This window comes from Chiloscyllium plagiosum, unplaced genomic scaffold (genome assembly GCF_037043375.1).
Source record: "Chiloscyllium plagiosum isolate Xiang-an unplaced genomic scaffold, Cpla_swu_hap1 HiC_scaffold_5, whole genome shotgun sequence".
In the NCBI taxonomy this organism is placed as follows: Eukaryota; Metazoa; Chordata; class Chondrichthyes; order Orectolobiformes; family Hemiscylliidae; genus Chiloscyllium; species Chiloscyllium plagiosum.
Window position 1 is genome coordinate 29,462,827 of NW_028270143.1, and position 27,121 is coordinate 29,489,947.

At 40.2% G+C, this 27,121-nt stretch overlaps 1 long non-coding RNA gene across 1 annotated transcript in view; it reads left to right on the forward strand.

Moving 5' to 3' along the window:
- Nucleotides 1-22,474, forward strand: part of LOC122549757 (uncharacterized) — a 31,089-nt gene extending 8,615 nt beyond the window's left edge. The window contains exons 2-3 of the long non-coding RNA XR_006311654.2: nt 20,610-20,718; nt 22,094-22,474. This is a non-coding gene — a long non-coding RNA (uncharacterized LOC122549757). The remainder of the gene's footprint in view (nt 1-20,609; nt 20,719-22,093) is intronic.
- The last annotated feature ends 4,647 nt before the right edge of the window (nt 22,475-27,121 follow it).

Consider the following 27,121-nt stretch of genomic DNA (forward strand, 5'->3'; position numbering starts at 1 on the left):
GTCTCCGAAAACCTGTGGGTGAGGAGTGGCTTCAGCGAGCCATATTTCTTTAAATGATTATCTATTTATTCTTAAATATGTTGATTTTCTTTATGCTAATAGATTTTGGCCATCAAATACTCTATTAAATAGCATCAAGGAATTTTAATATTTTTTGCAAAATAAAGTGTGCTGATGGTTTTACTGATTAATGTAGACCAGAGGGAACTTGCCCTTGACCTCCAGTTTGTACCAATTTAGTTGGTTTCAGATGATCTTGCAATATAAACATTACAATTGACTTCAAAATTACTGCATAGGAAAGAAAATTTGATTGTAAATTTTTGATCTTGACAGAGTAAGATTGGATTCAGCAGTGATGCCCACCATGTTGAGCTACCTGCCAACACATTTCTAGTTATTCACTAGAAAAATGGTTAGTGGTCAAGGTGTGAGAATGCAGCCAGCAATGCAAGGAGGGATTGAAGTTTCAGGAGAATGGGAGAGACCAAGAAAAGTTTGGCAAAATTTGTGGTATTAATGTCCAGAAGAAGTGGTGAATTTGGGTACAGCTACAGCATTTAAAAGACATTTTAGATAAGAAATGTTTTGAGGGATATGGGCCAGGCACAGACAGGTGGGACTAGTTTAGTTTGGGATTGGATTTTAATTTGGGATTTAGTGGGCCGGTTGGACTGAAGGGTTTGTTTCCGTGCTGTATGACACTATGTACCAAGAAATGCAGGAATTTAGTTTATTTTTTAAAATAGCATTCAATTTTTTTTTCATACAATGTGGGCATTAAAATCAAAGTGGAATCACGCTTGCAACAGTTTTTAAAAGTTGAAAAATTATCACATACAAACACTATAGTTTTCCTAAAAGTCTGATCTTATACTTCAGTAATTGGTAATGGCTTTGTTCTCTAACAAGCTGCAGGATGTACGAATGCCTATATAAGAATATGACAGAATGATAATACTATATGGTGGAAATGTACTGAAATTAGAAGAAAATATTTCTGTGATTATGTGCTATACTCTAAGCAATAAGTTGACAGACTTAAACTGAAAAATAAAATGCGTGCTGTAACAAAACAAATTGTTGGAAAAGTTCAGGTCTAGCAGCATCTGTGAAGATTTGTTGGATAATTAGAAAGATGTAAAAATAATTAAATGCATTAGATATTGTAATGCATTTCAGGGAATACGCAGCAGATTGAAACAGATGCACTGCACCTAAATAAGGAATTGGAACTAATCAATTGGATGATATTTTATTTACCAAAATTGTAATATTTAAACTAGAAATGAAGAGAAAAGGAGAGAGAAAACATCAAATGAAAAAAATTGTTCCCAGGTTTGTTCCTGTAGAGAAAGTAGTGACCACGAAGTTGATGATAACATTTAAAAATAGGAAGATACAAGTATCTAATAGTCTAATAATTTTATATGTTTACACTAATGCTGACCATATATTGAGATTAAGAACAGAAACTGGGGATTGGAGAAGCAATACTTAACTCCTGATGGATTGATGAATTCTGTATAAGGGTTTCAAAAATTAAATGGAAGTAACAAAAGGTACTTGGATTAAGAACATTAATGACAAAGAAAAAATGTACTCTTAGGTATAGAGAGACTATTCTGTTTCAAATGGAAGCCTGTGATTTCTATCATAGTACAAGGAGGAACTTTCAAACTTTAAGTGGAAAACCAATTCATGTTGATAAATCAAGTTTGTATTCGCAACGCACAAAAAAAATTCTGATACCTAAATATCCACAAGTATATTGCAGTCTGGATTTCAGACTATTGGACATATATTCCTGATGATGGGCTTATTCCCAAAATGTCTATTCTCCTGCTCTTCAGATGCTGCCTGACCTGCTGTGCTTTTCCAGCACCACACTTTCGACTCTGATATCCAGCATCTGCAGTCCTCACTTTCTCCTATTGGATATATATGCTCTGTCTGTATTATGTATTTGTAAGTAGAGGACTAATCAGAATGTATGGATTTAACAATCAATTTGCTTATTATCTAGCATATCTCTGTTTACTTTTATATATTGTTTTATATTTACTTAATGTAGTTAACAACAATTGTTGTCTATCTTGTAACTTGCATCTAATGTGTACTTTTCACATTTAAACTATCAGTAAACTGCCTCTGGAGCTCTCCCTAGCCCTGGATTTAACCCACCCCTAGTGTCTGCTTTTTCCCCTCATAGTCTCAGCTCATCTTGTCCATTATACCCATCTCCTGCTTCCTTATTCCTATTCATACAAACTGCTGATCTGATTCCCATTTGAGTTTATAATACATTTTAAAAATAAGATGAATGGTTCTCTCTCCTGCTCCCTTTTTCCTTCAGATCTGCCACCATTTCCCTTCTCCTTAAAAAGAAATCATTAGTTCGACCATTCTGGAAAACTATCATGCCATCTCCAACTTCTTTTTCCTCTTCAAAGTTCTCGAACATGTAGTCATCTCTCACACCCATACTATTATTCTTAGGATTCTATCTTCAAATCCTTTCATTGGGTCTCTGCCGAAGCCCTACCATCAATATGGCTTTTGTCAATGTCACAAGCCGTCCATGTAACTAATTAACTATCCCACCTTGACATGTCTGCAGAGTTTGACATGGTTGAATATGATATTTATCAATATTCTTCACTGTCATCTAGCTGAATGGAACTGCACGGAATGGTTTAATTCTTATCTGCCTACATCTGAAATGCCTTTCTTCTTGTTACTGCATACTACTTCTGGTGCCCTCCTGTTTCTCATCTACTTGTTGTCAACTAAAGGCCAGTCTTGATTTTCATAGAGACATTGCCATCTGTCTTGTCTTCTGCATTGTCACTAAGTTATCATACTGCCCGCATAGCACTCTGTATTGGAGGAACGTAAGTTTCATCCTGTAGAATAGTGGGAAGATCCAAAAACACGTTTCTCGGTTCTCTGTTTCCCAGTCAGTGACTCTGTCCCCTTCCCGGCAAATATCTGAAGCTGAGTCGCACTGTTCACAACCTTTTTATTGCATTTCACTCAGATGAGTTTCTAACTAAATTGTCATCATAAAAACTATATATGTTACCACCTCTAGCAATACCTGACTCAAAACAATGTTTACAAATGCTTCTGTGAAGTGGTTTGAGATATTGTATTATGGTTGCTACTTAAATTTAAGTTATCACATTTTGGAAATTATGCTTCAAGGCTTCAGATGCTTATTAGTGAGGGGAAAGGTAGTTAATTGTCCTAGTTTTATTCAGATTGCAAATGGAAATTAATATGCATCTTTGTATGCCCTTTACCTACTGTCACATGTTTACTGGCAATTGCTGTAAGAATTTTCCATCGAGCACTATTCCAATTGACTCTGAGAGAAAGGTTAAATTGAACGCACCTACTCATTAACTGTGCACTGTCCTCCAAATAGTGTATTATAAAGCAAGGTTTTACAAGCTGCATAAAGAGATATTAAGGCAAATGAATGAAAGTTTTGTGAAAGAAATTTGTTTTAAAGGAGGGTGGGGAGGTGAAGATGTGCAAGGAAGGAGCTTCAGAGCTCACAGCCAAGATCTCTGAAGACATGGCCACTAATAGGACAATTTAAATCAGGAATGCTTCTTTAGGTTAAAAAAATCAAAAATGTTTTTCAACAGCCTTATTTATATGAATATGTAATTTAATATTCATCAATAGATAATATTCTAAAATATATAAATGCTAAAGGTTCCAACTAACTTAACCTTTTGACCTAGTTATGAGACTAATTGGATGACTTGAATTTACAATGCTGTATCAAACCTTACATTCTTTTATCATCTTGTTCAATAAGTTATGAAAGATACAAGTATTCTAATCGAGAGAGAGATAGAGAGAGCTTGCATCCCCCTGCTCAAATTCAAAAGATAGATGAATGGTGAGAAGTTGCCAGAATGGTTAATTTGCTATGTACAAAGACAAATAAGATGTAAAATCTTTTTCGGAATATATATTAGCAGTGCATAATACACAGCAAAGCAAAAATATTAACAACATTTTATTTTCTTAAAATGCTTGCTAGGTTAGCCAAAAGATAAATAGAAAAGAGGCTGCTAGACAACTGACTGTGCAAACAATTGGAAAGCTTTTTTCCCCTTAAGTGGGGAGTTGTTAAAAGATGCTCAAGAAATGGCAGAAATACAAAACTGGGAATTTTGCATCACACTTCACTCTTAGATATGATCCTCAACTAACAGCATCAAACACTTCTGTTAATGATTTAAAAAGCTTCTGAATATGAGGAAAAGAAGCAAAACAAAAAATTTCCTGAATTATTAAGCACAGCTGCCAGCACATTTGGAGAGAGAAGTTATCTCAACTTTAATGACAATGTTGAAATATTAACGTTTCCGCCCCACCCCCCCCCCTCCCACTCCCCTGGATCATGATGCCTGATGAGCTGAGTATGTCCGGCATTTTCTGATTTTCATTATGTACGCTATTTTTCTTATGTAACCTTAGACCAAATTTGTGATCGGCTTGAGGAAATTATTAAAATTTATGAGCATTTAGACAGAGAAACAATTGAAATAGTTTTGCTTTTTAAAAAAGAATCATTCAGCACAAAATTGGGCTTCGGAGCACTTATTGTTTAAACACTTTGAGTACCCTTCATGCTTAAAATGGTGACTGTAGGATGTGCATATATTTCAGAGGCAAAAAGCCACTAGACATGATAGTTGTGCATGGGCCAGCTCTTGAGTAGTGCACGCCTATCAAAAATGTGCAGTGCAAGCAGACCATGACGTGCATCTGAGTGCAACACTGATTTAGAACTAGTGGTAACACTTTGGCATCAAAGTTCCACCTCCTGCTTTCTCAATTGCTTGCCTAACCAAACGTGTGTTTAGTAGCAGCTATGGCCTCTTCACTGGGATTATTTGAAGGAATCAGCGACTACTTGCAGATTTATTACTGATAGCAATAGCCAGAAAGAAGCAATGATTCTAGCGGTATTTGATGCCTTACATAAATTTTCAAAAACATCCAGAGGCTGTAGGGTGGCAGATTCTGATGGAAGTTTTGTGGAATTGAAGGATTTTCCAAAAGCCTATTGCTCTAGATGTTGATGCAGTAAAGCTATTTCCCATAATATCTAGTATGTTACAAATATTGGACGCACACAGGAAGATGAGAGCTGGAAGAAGATGAGAAGCACTCTTATCAGGAGCCCTATCTACTCAGAGAGGAACTCACTCCTCTGAAACTTATTGTAAAAGTACATGACATCTGCACTTAGGAGTCTTGTGATACAGTGGTGGTATTCTAAGCACCAAATTCAAGACCCAAATGCTCCAATGGTATGTAATAATACCTCTGAATAGGTTGATCAGAAAATGTCTAAGACATCTGCACTTTAACAAGGATTACCACATTAAAGTTGCCATCTACACCCACAACAATAGAACAGGTCAAGAAGCACATTGTCAGTGGCTGTGAAGGTGACCATGAAAATAAGTTTAACCTTCTTGTTCCTGCTACCTTGGAGCTGAAAGGAATGGGATTTATGGGCAGAATATGCATGGCCATAATGGGATGAGGATGATATAAAAGGACTGAAAAGAATGGCATGGCATGAGAAGCATAGAATGACAGGGGTGGAATTGCAGGAGATGAAGATAGAGGATGGGTGGGATGTAAATGGGCTAAGGTGGCAGGGACACTTCAGAAATTATTATTCAAAAGTTATTCTTTACAATAAAAATTATGATTCACAAGATTTGAATGTTTTTTTTTAAAAAAGCAGTCATGAGAATTAAAAATGTCAAAAATCACAACACCAGATTACAGTCCAAAAGGTTTATTTGGAAGCACTAGCTTTTGGAGCATTGCTCCTTTATCAGGTGATCTAATGAAGGAGCAGCCCTCAGAAGGCTAGTGCTTCCAAATAAACCTGTTGGACTATAACCTGGTGTTGTGTGATTTTTAACTTTGTACACTCCAGTCCAACACTGGTGTCTCCAAATCATAAAAGAATGTCAGCATTGATTATGTAGACAAAGAAGGTGATAACAGTTCACACCTACCAGAATTTCAATATGGCCTAATTCCATCCCACCATGCAAACTTGAACTCCAGGGAGCAGCATTTGTCACTCAGAAACAAATCCCAAACAAGGACTCTGTCATGAGACAAGAGAGTACTTAGGGTGCCATTTTCTTCAATAGAATCACAAATTGTAAAAGGAAATAGTTTGCTAGCAAAGTAGTTTGTTGGAACTGCAATATATGGGAGATTCTGGACAGTGCTGACTTCTAGAGAAAAGTTGAAACTTTATTGCTGGAACAGCACAGCAGGTCAGGCAGCATCCAGGGACAGGAGATTCGACGTTTCGGGCACAGGCCCTTCCTCAGGAACCTGTTCCCTGGATGCTGCCTGACCTGCTGTGCTGTTCCAGCAATAAAGTTTCAACTTTGATCTCCAGCATCTGCAGACCTCACTTTCTCCTTCTAGAGAAAACCTGTCTGTCTCAAATTTGGCTGAGAATCATGCTAAGTGAGAGCTGGAGACACTCTAATGCTCCTAGGAAGGGGAGAAATCTCAATACAGAACTTTGCTTACTTAATTACAGGAATGGAATGTGTTTGCTGGTGGACAGAAGAAGGGGAAGCCAGATGAGAAGGAATGGTAGGGTAGGTAGATTAAGGTCCGGTGGGTACAATGCACTTGCTGCCTTTTGAGGCGAAGGATAAAGGTTGTTGGAATATTGACCATAGCACCCTGCAGCAGAAGGCTGTGCCCAGGCAGAGAAAGAAGATGAAGAGAGGATGTCAAACATACTAGTTGTAAGAGATTCAATGAATTCAAAGATGGAATATATTCTTTTATGAGCAGGATAGACAGCCCTTTATGAGATGGTATCTACCTAGTTACAAGGTGAGGACATCTCAAACTGGCTTGAGAGGATACTGATGAAGAATGTGTATGATCTAGTCATTGATAACAATGTTGAGACCGAAAACAGAACACTGTATTGCAAAATGGTTCTTTTTGGAGGGGATGAAGAACTTAGAGGTAAATTAAAGAACAGGATTAGAGGGTTATCATCTATTATTAACCTGAGTTGCATGCAAATTGACTTGGGGAACTGAACACATGGCTGAAACCCTAGTGGTTTTAAAAAACAAAAAAGGGGTCCATTCTCCTAACATTGGCTTCAGTACTGGGAAAAGAAGGTACCTGAATATTTCAAAACAAGCAGAGAGAAAGTGTTAGGTTTAGTCAAAAATTGTGCTTTCAAGTCGACTGGAAAAGGGAAAACTAAAATATGTAAATTAAATAAACCAGGAAGAAAAATAAAGAATGTGTGAATAAACTGTGTAGTACAGAATGATAGGTTAGAATTTGTTATCCAAAAGAATGTGCAGAATGTAATGAAAAGTTGACTGACTTGCTGAAGTTCAAACGTAGATGGTATGAAATGGTAGCCATCATTGAGAGATGACTGCAAGACTGAAGGCCTGGAAACTAAATTGTTGGCGGCACGGTGACCCGGGTTCAATTCCCGCCTCAGGCGACTGACTGTGTGGAGTTTGCACATTCTCTGGAGTCTGCGTGGGTTTCCTCTGGGTGCTCTGGTTTCCTCCCACAGACCAAAAATGTGCAGGTTAGGTGAATTGGCAATGCTAAATTGCCCGTAGTGTTAGGTGAAGAGATAAATGTCGGGGAATGGGTCTGGGTGGGTTGCACTTCGGCGGGTCGGTGTGGACTTGTTGGGCCGAAGGGCCTGTTTCCACACTGTAAGATATCTAATTTAAAGATTATCAGTTTATAAGACCTACTGGGATTATAGGAAAAATGGTTGTGGGAGGAGGGACCTTGATGACTAAGGATGACATCAGTTCATTGATCCGAGAGGACGTTACAAGAGGACTGTGATTATCTGTAAGTAGTTAAGGAAAAAAACATAATGCACATTGTATGTAGGCTTTCCTTCAGCAGCAGTGAAGTGGTGATTTATATTAAGTAAACATGTAATGAAGGCAGAATGGCTGTAGTAATGAATTTTAATTTTTGTAGAGGTTATGGTAAGCAAACTAGCATAAATAAGGAAGATAGTAAGCTCTTGGGTGTGTTCAAGATTGTTTACTGGAAGAATAAATCATAGAACCTTCAAATGGGAACACCATTTTACTGTTAGTGATCAAGCAGTTATCAGCATTACAGTGAATGAGCGTTTATCTAATCGCAATCATAATATAATTAAGTTCAACATCACATTAAAACAGCTACAAACATCTAGATTTGAGGAAGGCTGATTTCACACTACCAGATGGGAAAAAGATGAACTGACCGAAAAAGATCGGGTGAAATATGTTGAGCAAGATCTTCAAGAGCAAGATTCCACCTGAGCTGGCATATAAGAGATGCAATGGATTAGGACCACTGGCATTGTTATCAATGACTATATCATACCCATTCTTCATCAGTATTCTCTCAAGCCAGTTTGAGATGTCCTCACCTTGTAACTAGGTAGATACCATCTCATTTAGGGCTGTCTATCCTGCTCACAAAAGAATATATTCCGTCTTCTCATTCATTGAATCCCTTACAACTAGTTTCCTATTATCTTACACAAACTAGAGGAACTAAGTTTAAGTCTGAGTGAATAGGATCTCAATGCAATGAGACAGAGATGGTCCTCAGTAAACTGGACATATCTACTAATGAGTAAAATCATACAAGATAAATGAGAGTTATTTGTAAAAGAATTTAACATAAAACAGTGTATATTTTTCTTTGAGGCAAGAGCTTTACTTGCCAGTAAAGGCAGATATCAACAACTAAAGTGGTAGAAAGCACCATGAAACTAAAAACACATAAAATCTAGCATGAATAGTGGTGAATGGGGATGATGCAAAAACAGCAAAATGATCACTAAACACATAATAAAATCTACAAAATGGGGACGGAGAAATGTTGAAAGGGATGACTATATCAAAACATATACATTTTTAGGGATTCATTGGTTGTGTTGCCCTTGAGAAGGTGGTGATAAGCTGACTTATAGAATCATAGAATCCATACAGTGCTGAAAGAGATCACTTGGCCCATTGAATCCTCAATGACACTCCCAAAGAGCATCCCACCCAGACCCAAGTCCCTAGCCTATCCCTGTAATCTCTCATTTACCAAAGCTAGCCCACCCAGCCTGCACCTCCCTGGACACTCTGTGCAATTTAGCATAGCTAATCTAGCTAACCTGTACATGTTTGGACTGTAGAAAGAAACTGGAGCATCCGATGGAAACCCGTGCAGACATGGGAGAACATGCAAACTCCATATAGACAGTCACCAAGGCTGGAATTGAACCTGATTCCCTTGCACTGTGAGGCAGCAGTGCTAACCATTGGAGCCTGAGTGCTGTAGGTGGAGTCACAATGCCCATTGGGCAGTTCCAGAATTTGGTCCAGGCTCACTGAAGAAACGGCAATGTATTTCCAAGTTAGGACAGTTGAGTGGTGTACCCATGCATCCTCTGTCCTGGTCTTCCTAAGATGGTAGCAGTTGTGGGGTTTGACATTGTTGTTGAAGAAACCTCGGTAACTTCCTGTGATGCACCTTGTAGTTGGTGCACACTGCTACTGCTGAGAGCTGGTTTTGGAGGGAGTGAATGTTTGTGGATATGGTGCCAATCAAGTGAACTGCTTCATCCTGGATAGTATGCATCTCCAACAACACTAGACTTCTTGAGTGTTTTTGGAGCTGCATCCATCCAGGCAAGTGGGGAGTATTCCCTCATACTCATCATGTGTTTATAAATGGTGGACAGGCTTTGCAGAATCAGAAGGTGAGTTACTCACTGCAGTATTCCTTGACTCTGACCTGCTCGTGTAGCCATGGTACTTGTATTACTCATTGAGTTCAGTTTCTGGCCAATTGTGAACCAATGATCAATGTTGATAGTGAAGGATTCAATAATGGGAATGCCATTGAATGTCAAGAAACAATTGTAGATTCTCTCTTGTTAGAGATGGTCATTGCCTGACATTTGTGTGGTGTGTATGTTACTTGGAATTTGGATATGAATTTTTTCAGTATTGAATGGTACTAAGCATTGTGTAATCATCAGTGAACATCCACATATCTGACCTTACGATGAAGGGAAGATCATGGATAAAGCATCTGAAGATGATTGGGCTGAGGACACTACCCTGAGGAATTCCTGCAGAGAAATCCTGGAAGTGAGATAACAGACCGCTAACAACTTTAGCCATCTTCCTTTGTGCAAGGTATGACTTCATTCAAAGGAGGAGGAAGTGAGGACTGCAGATGCTGGAGATCAGAGCTGAAAATGTGTTGCTGGAAAAACGCAGCAGGTCAGGCAGCATCCAAGGAACAGGAGAATCGACGTTTTGGGCATAAGCCCTTCTTCAGGAATGACTTTATTCAAAGTCAATTTTCCCCTTGATTCCCATTGTCTTGAGTTTTGTTACAGTTCCTTGATGCCACACTTGGTCAAATGCGACCTTGATGTTGAGGGCAGTCACTTTGACCTCACCTCTGGAATTCAGCTCTTTTGTTCACGTTGAACCAAGGCTGTAATTAGTTCAAGAACTTAGTGGCTCTGGTGGAACACAAACTGAGCATCAGTGAGCAGGTCATTGCTAAAAACAAATGCTGTTTGATATCTGCTATCACTTTACTAATGATCGAGAATACATTGAAAGAGTGGTAAATGGCTGGGTTCACTCTAATCTTTGTGTACAGGATATACCTGGGCAATTTTGCACATTATCAGGTGGATGCCAATGTTGTAGCTACACTGGAACAGCTTGACCTCTCAATGTTTATGAGCTTATGCTTGAGGTTTATGATTGAATCTGGAATTTGCTATCCCAGAGTATGATAAATGCTAGGATTTTGAGTAAATATATACCTTTATTTAGTAATGTGTTGAAGGGGTACAGAGACCGAGCAGGACAGTAGAGTTGAGATCCGGCCATGATTGTATTAAATGTTGGAGCAGACTTGAGAAGTTGAATTGCCTACTCCATTTTCTTAAGCATGTTCTCCTGTAAGAAAGAAATCTAATTTGTGAAATTTATAAGTGGGAAAGAAATGGTGTGAGATCAGTGGTTTAAATCTCTAAAGCTAGAGAAATATTTTGAGAATGTGTGGAAATTATAATCATGGAAGAATTGAAATGTCACATTTTTGCAAAGTTAAAATGCATTTAGATGATTATAAAGTGTTAAAGATCAGAGAAACAGCAGTTCTGGCAGATAATTATGATATCTTGCATTGACCTTTGGAGTTAGGTAGATGTTCATAAGGAAATCCACAAGAATGATGAAAAAGAAAAAATTGTGGATGCAAGAGGTACTAGTTTTAGAGAAAAGACGGAACAATGCCAAAGTAGTAAAGGAGAATGGTTATAACCAAAAGGTGACAAAAAGAAGTTAACATGCCTCTAATGCTAATAAAAATGTACATATCAAAAACTAATCAATGCAAGCGATTGGGAGACCAATCCAGTAGTAGGAATATCTAACAATTCTTCAGAAATGTAAAGGAAACTGTTGAGATGGTATAAAGAGCACATGTCCTTACCATGAAATAACTCAGGAGAGTCTCAAAGATTCTTTCCCAAAACTGATTAGCAGGGTCAGATCAATGGATGTTCTGAGTATTTTATATTGAAAAGGGGAGATATTCCTTTATGCATTGAATCAAAGAGGAAAACCAGCAAAGGAGTTAAAAGACTGAAGCAAGTCAATAAGTCATTCTTGCTGATGATATTATTGGCCTTCAAGGAAAAAATATTACTTGGAAGTTGAAGGTTACAAACCAATCTCATTATAAGAATTGGACTAAAGAGTGACCCACTAAATGGAGATGTTGTAGTGGGGGTAGTGAAACAAATTCCTGTAGAAGAAATTGATTATTTTGCAAAATGACCTGGTGGTGGAACAACCAGTGGAGGTAAAAAGAACTGAAATGCTGCTGGAGGAAATCCAGGATGGTTTCCTGACGATGTTGTGGCTAGTTCAGTACCCTGTAGAATTCGAGAGGAAGAACAGTAGAACTTAGTTATCGATGCAATGTCTTTTGAAAATCTAATTGAAAAAGGTAAAGGTAGAGAAAATGAAGCTGATGTGATGATTAGTTCATCTTCTTTAACAGAAATGCAACAAACTGATTCTGAATTGAAAGCATGATACCAGACATCATAGTCAGTGGTTGAATGTTATTAGTTGAAGGATAGAATATTAATGAGGAAATGGAGACTACTTCAAATACCAGCTGATGAAGAATAGCCAGTGATCCATCTGAATTCAGTTCCATCCGAAAATCATAATGAGATTTTAATAGCAGCTCACTTCGCTTGGATTTTCCAAATACCTAAAATATTTAGATATTTTGTTGGTCAGAATTACTTAAAGATTTTGCCAGGCATGCCAAAAATATCAGGTAGTGGGAAAACCCCAACCGTCAATTAAACCACTTAAAATAAGCCTTTAATTCCGATACCACCTGTTGAAGAATTAGGTTGTTCCCAATTATTGAATCAATAGATTGTGCTGGATCCCTACCTAAAACAAGAGTGGGAATCAATAATAATTATGGATGCAGTGCCTTAGGTAAAGTGACAAAAAACGGTAGTGGAAAAGTTCAACTTTTTTAAACAAAGTTTGAATTAGTCAAAGCAATGCAATCATCAAGTTTCAAATATTATGATCAAAATTTTCAAAGAAATGATGACTAGTTCGGGAATAAAACAATTTATATATTCTTCTTACTGCCCACAGTCTCGAGCTGCAATGGGGCCACCGTCCATTTCAATACTGTGATTAGGGCTTATTGTCAAAGGTTGGTGGAGTAGTGGGCAGTGAAGGAGCTTATCTAAGATTATATAGAGATCTTGATCAATTGGATCGATGGGTTGAAGAATGGCAGATGGAGTTTAATTTGGATAAATGCGAGGTATTGCATTTTGGTCAAACAAGTGTGGAGTTTTCACGTTCTCCCCGTGTCTGCATGGGTTTTCTCCGGATGCTGCGGTTTCCTCCCAAAGATGTGCAGGTTAGGTGAATTGGCCATGCTAAATTGCCCATAGTGTTCAGGCATGTGTAGGCTAGGTGCATTAGTCAGAGGAAATGTAGGGTAGGGGAGAGGGTCACATGGCCTGTTTCCACACTGTAGAGATTCTATGAAAACAGTGGTAGGACTTTATATAGTTAAATATACGGCCTTGGGTAATGTTGTAGAACAGGCAGACCTTGGGGTTCAGGTACATAATTCATTGAAATTTGCATCATGTGTAGACAGGCTGGTTAAAAAGGCATTTAGCATGTTTGCCTTCATTGCTCAGACGTTTGAGTATAGGAGATGGGACGTTGTGTTGAGGTTGTACAGGATGTTGGTGAGGTCTGTTGTAGAGTACTGTGTCCAGTTCTGGTCACCCTGTTATAGCAAGGATATTATTAAATTGGAGAGGGTTCAGAAGAGATTTATCAGGATGTTGCTGGAAATGGAAGGTTCGAGTTATAAGGATAGGCTGTGGCCTCTTTCATTGAAGCATAGGAGGTTGAGGGTTGAACTTCTAGAGGTTTATAAAATCATGAGGTGCATAAACAAAGTGAATGAAAATGTCTTTTCCCTCGGATGGGGAACTTCAAGATTAGGGGGCATATTCTTAAGGTGAGAGGAGAAAAGACCTGGGAGCAATTTTGTTACAGATAAAGTGGTTTGTGTGTGAAATGAGCTACCAGAGGAAGTGATGGATATGGGTACAGTTATAACATTTAAAAGATATTTGGATAAGTACATGAATAAAGATATGTTGGAGGGAAATGGGCCAAGCGAGGCAGGTTGGACTGGTTTAGTTGGGAATTATGGCTAGAATGGACTGGTTGGACCAAAGGATCTGTTTCCGTGCTGTATGATTCGATAATATTCTAATGGTTTGGTTCAGGAAATTCCTTGATTCTGATTGCCATTAAGGACACTCATTAAGTCCACAGGATTTAATCCTTTTACATGTATTTGGAAAGGCAAGGACTGATTCGGGATAGTCAACATGGCTTTGTGCGTGGGAAATCATGTCTCACAAACTTGATAGAGTTTTTTTGAAGAAGTAACAAAGAAGATTGATGAGGGCAGAGCAGTAGATGTGATCTATATGGACTTCAGTAAACTCCTGTACTCAATACTCTGACCAATAAAGGAAAGCATACCAAACGCCTTCTTCACTATCCTATCTACCTGCAGCTCCACTTTCAAGGAGCTATGAACCTGCACTCCAAGGTCTCTTTGTTCAGCAACACTCCCTAGGACCTTACCATTAAGTGTATAGGTCCTGCTAAGATTTGCTTTCCCAAAATGCAGCACTTCGCATTTATCTGAATTAAACTCCATCGGCCATTTCTCAGCCCATTGGCCCATCTGGTCCAGATCCTGGGAGGTGATGTTGTGGCTGTATAGGGCATTGGTTAGGCCACTGTTGGAATGTTGCGTGCAATTCTGGTCTCCTTCCTATCGGAAAGATGTTGTGAAACTTGAAAGGGTTCAGAAAAGATTTACAAGGATGTTGCCAGGGTTGGAGGATCTGAGCTACAGGGAGAGGCTGAATAGGCTAGGGCTGTTTTCCCTGGAGCGTCGGTGGCTGAGGCGTGACCTTTATAGAGGTTTACAAAATTATGAGGGGCATGGATAGGATAAATAGACAAAGTCTTTTCCTTGGGGTCAGGGAGTCCAGAACTAGAGGGCATAGGTTTAGGGTGAGAGGGGAAAGATATAAAAGAGACCTGAGGGGAAACTTTTTCACGCAGAGGGTAGTACGTGTATGGAATGAGCTGCCAGGGGATGTGGTAGACGCTGGTACAATTGCAACATTTAAGAGGCATTTGGATGTATATATGAATAGGAAGGGTTTGGAGGGATATGGGCCGGGTGCTGGCAGGTGGGACTAGATTGGGTTGGGATGGACGGGTTGGACCGACGGGTCTGTTTCCATGCTGTACATCTCTATGACTTTATGACTCTATAACTGACATATGGACATGAGACGAGAGGAACAATTAATCTAAAGAAAAAATGATTAGTTTAGAGACTATGCTTTCAGCCTATGTTTCAAATTCCAGAGAGAAATAGATCAAAGCATATGAATTGGCTCACATGCATTTGAAGTATGTTCAACAAACAATGAAAACTAGAGCAGATAAAATGATCAAAGTCTAAAATGTTGTTGGATACCAAGTGTTCCTGTTGACAGTTTTTTGGGGAAAGTAAGGTATACGGGACAGTACCAAATCAAAAAGAAACTTGATGTTATTTTTGTAATAAATACTCAAGATTGAAAAAAGAATCCATGAGTTTATCATGTTAACATGTCAAATAGATAATAACATAGTCGATAGTCAGGGATTAAAAAATATACTTATAGTGAAAGCAATGGGGAATGAAATAGAAATATCAGAACAATTGGAGAAATAATTGGAAATTGAAGATTCCAGAGCTGATCCTCCAACAATCAGATTGCATTAAAAAATTGCTTAAAAGGTTAGATAGCATTGTATTTTATCTTCCAGAAACTATTGAAGTAATTTACAAAGTCTATGACAGAACCATAAATCAATTTGTGGGCTGACCCTAGGAAATATAGCTGTTCATGATGTTAATGTGAGAGATGCTACCGATTAAACAATAGATTCAATCCAAAGAGAATCGGTCAATTGAGTGAAGAGATGAAGTTCATGATGGACAACAACATTATTGAACTAGTCATAAATAGCCAGAGCTTGCCTATCATGATTGTGCTGAAATTGAATAGGTCAAAAAGATTCTAGATTGATGATTGTAAGGTTGACATGGTACTACTTGCATCTGAATCCAAGATGAAAGGAATTTTTTTATTTGTTCATTCATGGGACATAGGCATCACTGCCTTGCCAGCGCATTTATTGCCTGTCCCTAGTTGCCCTTGAGAAGATGCTAGTGAGCTGCCTTCTTTAACTCCTTCAGTCAGTTTGCTGTAAGTAGACCCACAATTCTGCTGGGGAGGGAATTCCAGGATTTTGGCCCAGCAACTGTGAAGGAACAGCGATATATTTTCAAGTCAGGATGATAAAAGGCTTGGAGTGGAACTTGCAGGTGGTGGTGTTCTCATGTATCTGCTGCCGTTGTCCTTCTGGATGGAAGTGGTTATGAACTTGGGAGGTGTTGTCTATGATCTTCGGTGAATTTCTACAGTACTTTCTGTAGCTACATCCTATACATTGCTGCTACTAAGTGCCAATGGAAGAGTTAGTGGATGCTTGTGGATATGGTGCCAATCAAGTGAGCTACTCTGTCCTGGATGGTATCGAGCTTCTTGAGTATTTTTGGAGCTGTACTCATCTGGCTAAGTGGGAAGTATATCATCACACTCCTGACATCTGCCTTGCAGATGCTGGACAGGCTTTGGAGAGTCAGAAGGTGAGTTATTCGCTGCAGTATGCCTAGCCTCTGATCTGTCTTGTAGCCACTGTGTTTATATGATGAGTCCAGCTGAGTTTCTTGTTAATGATAAGCCCCAGGATGTTGATAGTGGGAGATTCTGTAATGGGGTAAAAACAATGACTGCAGATGCTGGAAACCAGATTCTGGATCAGTGGTGCTGGAAGAGCACAGCAATTCAGGCAGCATCCGAGGACAGGCAAAATCGACGTTTCGGGCAAAAGCCCTTCATCAGGAATAAAGGCAGAGAGCCTGAAGCGTGGAGATATAAGCTAGAGGAGGGTGGGGGTGGGGAGAGAGTGGCATAGAGTACAATAGGTCAGTGGGGAAGGAGATGAAGGTGATAGGTCAGGGAGGAGAGGGTGGAGTGGATAGGTGGAAAAGGAGCTGGGCAGGTCGGACAAGTCCGGACAGGTCAGGGGATCGAGTTTCTGGAGGTTAGAAGCTAGGATGAGGTGGGGGAAGGGGAAATGAGGAAACTGTTGAAATCCACATTGATGCCCTGGGGTTGAAGTGTTCCGAGGCGGAAGATGAGGCGTTCTTCCTCCAGGCGTCTGGTGGTGAGGGAGCGGCGGTGGAGGAGGCCCAGCATCTCCATATCCTCGGCAGAGTGGGAGGGGGAGTTGAAATGTTGAGCCACTGGGCGATGTGGTTGATTGGTGCGGATGTCTCGGAGATGTTCCCTAAAGCGCTCTGCTAGGAGGCGTCCAGTCTCCCCAATGTAGAGGAGACCGCATCGGGAGCAACGGATACAATAGATGATATTAGTGGATGTGCAGGTAAAACTTTGATGGATGTGGAAAGCTCCTTTGGGGCCTTGGATAGAGGTGAGGGAGGAGGTGTGGGCGCAGGTTTTACAGTTCCTGCGGTGGCAGGGGAAAGTGCCAGGATGGGAGGGTGGGTCGTAGGGGGGCGTGGACCTGACCAGGTATTCACGAAGGGAACGGTCTTTGCGGAAGGCGGAGAGGGGTGGGGAGGGAAATATATCCCTGGTGGCGGGGTCTGTTTGGAGGTGGCGGAAATGTCGGCGGATGATTTGGTTTATGCGAAGGTTGGTAGGGTGGAAGGTGAGCACCAGGGGTGTTCTGTCCTTGTTGCGGTTGGAGGGGTTGGGTCTGAGGGCGGAGGTGCGGGATGTGGATGAGATGCGTTGGAGGGCATCTTTAAACACGTGGGAGGGGAAATTGCGGTCTTTAAAGAAGGAGGCCATCTGGTGTGTTCTATGGTGGAACCGCTCCTCCTGGGAGCAGATACGGCAGAGGCGGAGGAATTGGGAATACGGGATGGCATTTTTGCAAGAGGTCGGGTGGGAAGAGGTGTAATCCAGGTAGCTGTGGGAGTCGGTGGGTTTGTAGAAGATGTCAGTGTCAAGTCGGTCGTCACTGATGGAGATGGAGAGGTCCAGGAAGGGGAGGGAGGTGTCAGAGATGGTCCAGGTAAATTTAAGGTCAGGGTGGAATGTGTTGGTGAAGTTGATGAATTGCTCAACCTCCTTGCGGGAGCACGAGATTCTGTAATGTTAACAGAATGTTAAGGGCGATGGTTAGATTACCTCTTACTGGAGATATTTGTTGCTTGGCATTTGTGTGGCTTTGATATAGTGTGGTGCCGGAAAAAGCATAGCAGGTCAAGCAGCATCAGAGGAGTAGGGGAGTTAATGTTTCAAGTTGGAAACTTTCACCAATCCTGATGAAAGATTCTGACCTGAAATGTCAACTCCCTTGCTCCTCTGATGCTGCTTGACCTGCTGTGCTTTTTCGAGCTCCACACTTTGAGTCTGACTTTCCAGCATCTGCAACCCTCACTATCTCAAATTTGTGTGGCCTGAATGTTACTTGCCACTTGTCAGCCCAAACCTGATTATTGTTGAGGTCTTGTTGCATTTGAACATGGATTGCTTCAGTATCTGAGGATGCTTGAATGGTACTGAACATTGTGCAGTCATTGATAAACATCCCCACCTCTGAACTTATGATGGAGGTAAAGTCATTGATAAAGCAGCTGAAGATGGTTGGGCCTAGAACACTACCTTAAGGAACTCCTGCAGAGATGTCCTGGAGCTGAGATGACTGACTTCCAACCACAATAATCTATGGATACATCAGGTATAACTCTAACCATTGGAGAGTTTGACTTCGACTCTAGTTTTGTGAGGGCTCCTTGACTTCAAACTTTGTCAAATGCAGCCTCGATATCAAGGGCTGTCACTCATACCTCACCTCTGGAATTTAGGTCTTTTGACCATGTTTGAACTAAGGCTGTAATGAGGTCAGGAGCTGAGTGGCCCTGACAGAATGCAAACTGGACATCACTGAGCTGGTTATGCTGAGTAGGTGCTGTTTGATAAGCACTGTTGATGACACTGTCAATATCTTTACTGATGAATGAGATCAGATTGATTATGCGGTAATTGGCCAGGTTGGATTTGTCCTTTTTTGTGTACAGGACAAACCTGGGCATTTTTCTACATTTGTTGTGTAGATGCTAAGCTGTATTAAAACAGCTTGGCCAGGGGAGCAGCAAGTTCTGGAGCGTACATCTTCAGTACTATCGCTGATATGTTGTCAGAGCCCATAGCCTTTACGGTATCCAGTTCCTCCAACCCTTTCTTTACATGATGTGGAGCAAAGCAAATTTTTTTGAAGACCAGTATCTGTACTGCTGGGGACTACTCAAGGAAACCAGGATGGATCATCCACTTGGCACTTCTGGCTAAAGATTGCTGTGAATGCTTCAGCCTTATCTTTTGCACTGGTGTGCTGGGGTCTTCCATCATTGAGGATGGGACATTTGTGGATCCTCCTACTTCAGTGAGTTGTTTAATTGTCCACCACCATTTATGACTGGATGTGGCAAGACTGCAGAACTTAGATCTATCTGATTTGTTGGTTGAGGGATCTATCTATCAGTTGCTGCTTATGCTGTTTGGAATGCAAGTAGTCCTGTTTGGAAGCTTCATCAGGTTGACATTTCATTTTTAAGTATGCTTTGTGGCACATCTGACATGCCCTCCTGCACTCCCCATTGAACCAGGTTTGATAGTAATTGTTGAATGGAAGATATGCTGGGTTATGAGATTGCAGGAGAATGATTCTACTGTTAATGGCTTACAACGCCTTATGGATACCCAATCTTAAGTTCCTCTGTCAGTTCAAAGTCTATCCTGTTTAGCACAGTGATAGTGACACACAACACACTGGAGGGTATTCTAAATATGAAGTCAATACTTAATTCACAAGGACTGTGTGATGACGAAATGCACTACATAAATTGGACCTGCACAATTTGTCACAAAAAAACAACTTACGAAGAAGAGACTGACAAGTTTTGTTAACGTACAAAGCCAAGGAAATATCAGCTAGTGTATCATCAGGTGGACCTTTTCAATACAAATCATGCCAGTTGGGATACAAAATGCACTAATATTCTAATGACTGAACAATAATGATATTGAAGAATTATGTAGTTATATTGGAACATTAACAGTTTGGTGTTAGCCAAACTTGGGAAGAACATTTACCATTTGATTGAACTGTTTAATCAGCTATCAAAAAGGAACATTCTGGTTATAAATCTGGCTAAGAATGAACTTACCAAGGTAAAAATGTCTTACTTGGGCCACGTTGTGAGACAGGAACGGGTAACACATACAGAAGTGAAAATAAGGGCTATTTTGGATTTTCCCATTGCCTGGAACAACAAATGAAACTTTTATTGCAAATTTGTCCTGAACTTCATGAGAATATTATCATGTTGCACCTTTAATGAATTTGTTGAAGAAAGGCAGAACAATTGATTAGATTTGTGTGCATGAGTGCCTTTGTAAACTTGAAAGCTATTCTGATAACTCAACATGGCTGAGTTATGAGAAGCCAATCAAACTATCTGCTAATGCTAGTGCTTTTGGGTGGGGCTGTTTTGCTGCAAGATGAAAAGATGAGGATTGAATGGTCTGTCAGTTACATTTTCAAAGAAACTGCATCCCAGCAAATATATTCAGCAGTTGAGAAAGAGACATTGAGTCTAAGTTATTATGATAGTACTTTGAACTACTGTATATATCACCAACAATGTGGGTGAAACTTGTTTATATGAACCACAACCCTTTGATTTTCTTGTAAAATTTCAAGAAAAGAACTTGAAACTCATTCAAGAGTCAAGAAAAGAAAATGCTATAGAGGAGGTTTTATCGAGAGCACATATGAAGAACATTGAGGACAATGGCGACTGTGGACTCAGGTAAAATATGATTACTGTGTAATTCGTTGTGTCTTTAATGTTTTTCTTACTGCAGTTTATGTGATGTAAAAATGTTGTTATTTTTTGATAACTCACAAAAATGCTACTCAAAGGATAGGGCAAATAGACAAAATCTTTTCACTGGAATGGGGGAGTCTCGAACTAGAGGGCATAGGTTTAGAGTGAGAGGGGAAAGATATAAAAAGGGACCTGGGGGCAACCTTTTCATGCAGAGAATGGTACATGTATGGGATGAGCTGCCAGAGGAAGTGGTGGAGGCTGGTACAATTACAGCATTTACAAGACATCTGGATGGGTATATGAGTAGGAAGGGTTTAGAGGGATATGGGTCAAGTGGTGGCAAATGGGACTAGACTAGGTGAGGAAATTTGGTCATCATGGACGAGTTGGAACGAAGGGCCTTTTCCATGCTGTACATCTCTATGACTCTGTAAGCACATATTTTCATTCTTCTTTTGTGTATGGTATAACATAAGTTGTATGATTTATATATAGACTTGCTTTCAGTTATTAAACTGAGAAAATTATTTTCCTTTTTTATATGGGAGAGAAATCCATAATTTGGAAAGCTTCAGGTTTTGGTTTGTAGAAATCCTTATTGAAGCAGTTTGCAACAGTTCTTCCTGTAGAAAAGAGGTAGTTCTGAAAAGTCAGGAAATGGGTTCCCGCTTGCTCAGGATTTTAGTTGGAAACACCAGACCAGAATTGTTTGGTGAGAACGCTGAAGGGTTTATTTGAAGCTAAGAAAGCTTTGTGCTCAATTGTGTGACTGTATGGAAGGTTTGAGTTCTAAAGAAAGGCTCTAGACTTGGACTTTTTACACTGGAGGTTGAGAGGCAATCTCATAGAAGTTTATAAAATAACAAGGGATATAGATAGAATTAGTGGTAGTTGTCTTTTTCCTAGGATGGAGGATTTCAAGATGAAGCTGAGAGGAGAGAGATTTTAAAAAGACATGGGCAAATTACTTACACAGAGGGTGGTTCGCATGTGGAATGAACTTCTGAGGAAGTGGTAGATGGGAGCAAAATTACAGTGCTTAAAAGATATTTGGATAGGTACATGAATAGGAGGGATGTGGGCCAGGAGCAGGCAGGTAGGACTAGTCTAATTTGGGATTATGTTCAGCATGGACTGGTTGGACCCAAGGATTTGTTTCCATGCTGTATGACTTCATGATTCTATGACTCTAATCAAGATAAAGGCTCTCAAACTCTTAAAAATAGGAATTGAAAGAAACAGTTAAGTAGATGTGATAGAGAAGAGAATTCTTTCTGCTCGAGTACTGTAAAGTAATGGTGTTAGGTATTGTATTTTACTGTGTTAAATATTTTTCACATTGTGTTACGTACAGGCAGTCCCTGGGTTGCACAAGGGTTCCATTCTGGAGTAGGTTTACAAATCAATTTGTAAACAAGTCGAAACACCATGCAAGACAATGTAAAGCATCTGTTTGTAAATACAGAAAATGTTTGAAAGTTGAATGTTTAAAATTATATCCCTGTACAAGATCACATTCTTAAGTACAAGCATTTGTAAGTCAGACATTCGTAAACCGGAGATCCCCTGTAAATAGCTTTATTCATTCCAGTTTGTATAATTATATAATATTTTCTATAACTCATTTTATTGTTAAAACAGAATCTGCAGCATTTCGTTTTTGTGTTTCAGTAGGGGAAAAAAAACTTGTTAAATAAAACCCAAATGTAATTGTTCAAGCCAAATTTCAGTCTGGTAACTGACTTGTCCGGTAATATCAGCTTGGATCATAATCCTAACCTATTGGTTTATTCATCAGATTAAGAAATTCATCAAATATCATTTCACTTCGGTAAAACCATGTGGACTTTTCATGATCATCCTATGATTTTTGAAACGTACTGCGATGACTTCCTTAATAGTTGATACCAGCTTGTTCTTGTCACTGATGTCAGGCTAATTGGCCTGTAGATCTCCTTTCTGCCTTCCTCCTTTCTCGAATAGGAATGTTAAATTTGCTAGTTTTCAATTTGCTGAGACTGTTCTACAATCTAAGATACTTCAGAAGGCATTTCTGCAGCTACCTATTATGGAAGATAAAAGAAAATGCTGTGAATGCATGAAATCCAAGATAAAAACTGAACGTGCTGCAGGAACTCAGCAAGTCTGGCCGCATCTTTAGAAGGACAACAGAGTTAACATTTTGAGCTAATTACTCTTCTTCAGAACGGAAGAATCATAGAGCTCGAAATATTAATTCTATCTCTTTCCAGAGATTATGCTGGACCTGATGAGTTTTTTCGGTACTTTCTGTGTTTATTACCTTTTACAGAACCCTCAGGTGCAAGCTATCATGTCCTAGGAAATTTAGTCCCTTAAGTTTATTTAATATTTTTTCTCTGCTACTATTAATTAACTTAAATTTGTAACTTTCATGATTCCCTTGGTTATCTGCTGGGGTATAATTCTTGTCTTCTACTGTGAAGACAGGCAGACACACAATATTTGTTCAGTTGCTTTACTGTTTCTTCCCTCCAAATGATAACTTCTCTTGTCTCTGCCTTGAAGGAATCAATATTTACTTAACCTACTCTCTCGCCTTTTATGTACTCGTAAAGTCTCTTATATCATTTTATGTTCCTGGTGAGTTAATGCTCATTCTATTTTTATCCATTTCAATCGATGGTTTGTGAAGTAACTCCACAGAGGCTGATATCCCATCACCAAGTCACCATTTACTTGCATGTGGAAAGTCCTTGACACTGGCCTAACTTCCACAGAGCTAGCTCTGAGAGTCAGCCAGGGCTCCTGATTGGATCAGATTAACAGCTCCGTCAAGGAGCTCATTTTCTATGATTTCCACCCAGCTGATCTTGATGCAATCCCTCCCCCTCTGAGTCTGAGGACATAGGCCAGTCCTTTTCCTTGCAGCGCCTCCTGAGATGTTTTAGCATCAGGTCATGTTCCTCTGACTTTGCCTCAGATACAGGCAGTGCATAATGCACAGGAGCTCGCCTATTGCACCTAGAGCATCTTGGGAGAAATTCACTCTCCTCTTCTGTGGCAAAGGCATCAATATAGGGAAATATGTCATGTCCATCTTATATTCTCTTCAACGTTTAACATAAAGGGAGAGCCAACAAGTTCAAACAGCCTTTCTGACTGTTCCGAGAAACAGGGCACGTCTTGCTCCTGCACCGTTTGCAGCTTTTATGTTGTTCAGGACCATTGCAACCACCAGACCTTTAAATGTCTCTGGACCTGAACTTGTGTTGACCGAGCTTCTTACCTATGTAGGACCATTCCCATGGTTCCTACACCAGATTTCGTCGCCTGAAGTAAACTGTCTTTCTTGCTTGGTGGAATTTGGTGTCTGGCATTGGTGTTCCTGATGCTGGTCTCCAACCACCACCTTCAGGTCTGGAAAGGTCAGATTTACCCTGGTGCAGAGTCTTCACCTATTAGCAACTCTGCTGGAGCTATCCGTGTAGTTGCGAGAGGTGTGGTCCTCAAATAAGAACTGAGACAGTTTGGTATCTAATGAAGCTGTAGGCTGTTTCTTCAAGCCCATCTTCAAAGTTTGAACTCTTTCTGCCAGGCCATTGGATGATGGATAGTATGGAGCTGTCCTTATATATCAAATCCCATTCGACTTTAAGAAATACTCAAAATCCCTGCTGGTAAACAATGGCCCGTTACCTGTGACCAACACTTGCAGGAGTCCTTCTATTGTAAAACATGCATGCAGTTTTCCTATCATTGTTGCTGTGTTTGATGAATGAATTCCACGCACGCCCAATTTGAGTGGATGTCTACAGTGACTAAGAATATTGAGCCCATGAAAGGACCTGTGTAGTTGTCATGTAACCAATTCCAGGGTTTACCTGGCCATTCTCATGAATTTGGGGGAGCAGCTGGCAATAAGTTTTTTGTCCATGGTGATCTGGGCATATCCCCACCAATACAGCTATGTCTGCATTCAAGCCCTGCCACCAGACGTAACTTCTTGCAACACCTTCATTTTGATGGCACTGATGGAGTTCAGCCAGTATCTGGCAGCAACCTTTGTTCATGACAGTCCTCCCCCTCCTCACAATAACATGCTGTCCTCTAATGTAATCTGGTCTCTCGAAGTCCAAAAAGGTTTCAGTTCTGGATATGGCAGCCCTTTGGTTTACCCCATCACCACCAGCTGCTTCAGTTTGACCAGGATTGGATCTTTCTGTGTCCAAAGTCTGATACTAACAGTCATAGCTGACAATATGTCCAGAATATTTAAAACCATTGCAGAGTCTTCTAGCAGTGGCACCACCAGTGGAAAGCAGTTCAATATATCCGCATTTGCTACTTGGCATCTCGGACGGTGTTCCAACTTGTAATTATATGCATTTAGTATTAGAACTCTCCATTGAATTTGGCCTGAAGCTGTGGGTGGGACTGCCTTGACCTCTTTAAGTAGTTCTAGTAGGGGTTTGTGGGCTGTTATTATTACAAATTTATGTATTGGTATTGATGGAAACTCTGGACTCCAAGTGTGGCCACCAAACCCTCCTTCTCTATTTTTGCATTATCCATAGTCCAGGATGCAAACACTATTGGGAATTCCTCTCCAATGGGCCACCTATCAGCCAATACCCCCTGATCCTTTATGGGAAGACATCGTATGGCAATACCAGATCTCACTTGAGATCGTAGTCCGCCAACACCTTAGAGGATGATAGCTGAGCTTTCACTTCGTTGAAAATATGACTTGGTTATGAGACCATCTCCAAGGCTGGCCCTTTTTTTTTTGGAGTTGATGCAAAGGTGCCAGGAAGGAGGCCAGGTTATGTATGAACTTTCCATAATAATTTACCAGCCCAAGGAAAGACCTAAGATTTGGTACAGACGTGGGATCTAGGACATCTTTGATTACTCTTACTTTATCTTCCAATAAATGTAACATAACTCTGTAGCCCAAGTAAGTCACTTGAGATTTGTGACACATACATTTTTCTTTTCTAAGGTGTACACCTGCCTAAGAGAAACATCAAGGGACCATGTCCAAGTTCTCCAAGTGCTCCCTATTGGGCTTCCCTGTTATTAGTACAACATCTAGATAAATGGCAACCTGGAGTAGACTTTGCAAAATATTCATCATCATCCACTGAAAAATTGCACAGGGTGACAATAGCACAAGTGGCAGCCTTGTATATTGGTACAATCCTTCTGGGAATTAATTGTAGCATACTTCTTGGTATCATCATCTAACCGCAATTGCAAGTACACATAGCTCATGTCCACCTTCATGAAAGACAGCCTCACCCCGTGCACCAGCTTTGCATATAAATCCTCTATGTGAGGGATTGGGTGTTAATCCAGCTGCAAAAAACTGTTTACCATTTGTTTGAAAGCCCCACAAGGGTGAACCAGGTTTCGCAGTTGATATGACTGGCCCAGCCCATTTCACAAACTGTACTGATTTGATGATTCATTCGCTTTCCAGCCTCCTGATTCCTGCCTCTACGTTTGCCCATAAGGTAAATGGCAGTGGGTGGTGTGGGCCTTACAGAATCATGGAAATGCTTCCAAGTCAACATGCAAGGGGGCCTTGGATCTTTTGATAGTCCCTAGACCTTCCTGAAATACGTTCAGGTATTTAATTAGGAACTCATTCAGGCAATAGTTTTCTAATTGAAAAATGTTCAGCCAATCAAGGTAAATCTCTGCCAACCAATTCCACCCCATCAAGCTTAGTCCTGAGCCTTTTACTACAATCAGTGGTAACTGAACAAGCTGCTTCTCATAAGAGAGACTGGAACTGAAGTTGTACCCTTAATTTGTAAAGGTTCCTCGATATAGGTTCTCAGTCTCGCCAAGATCTTGTGTCAACATAAGGGTTGGAGTCCACAGCGACTTTTGTTAAAGACTAGCTCTCCGATCACTGAAATGGCCGCGTTAGAATTGGCTGATCATTTAACCAGATGTTTACTTTGTTTGGTTCTGATTTGGATATTGCTAAGCAATCTAATTGTTTCAAACCAGGTGTAGGTGGGCTTTCCAGGGTGTACACTGTCCTGTATACCAGCCTATGAATTCTGTTACTCAGTTTAGGTCAGGGACTCCTTTGCTGTCTCGAGTCGACACACCAGTTGCAGCTGCACCTGGCTTGCCAACCTGGATCCTTAAGAAATTTTTAACTGTTTGGGCATGACTTGACATTGTTTTGGGATTTTGCCATGGGCTGACCGAGGATCCATCTATACAGGATATATCCTGAGTGAGGCTATGCAATTGCATTCACTCAAATTGTGTTCCCCAAGCTCAGTTGGACTGGCAAGGATGTCTACTTCCATTGGAATATCGTGCAACTTCTAGATTCACTTGCTGCCTTTCTCAATGATAAAGCCAGTTGTAGTGCCTG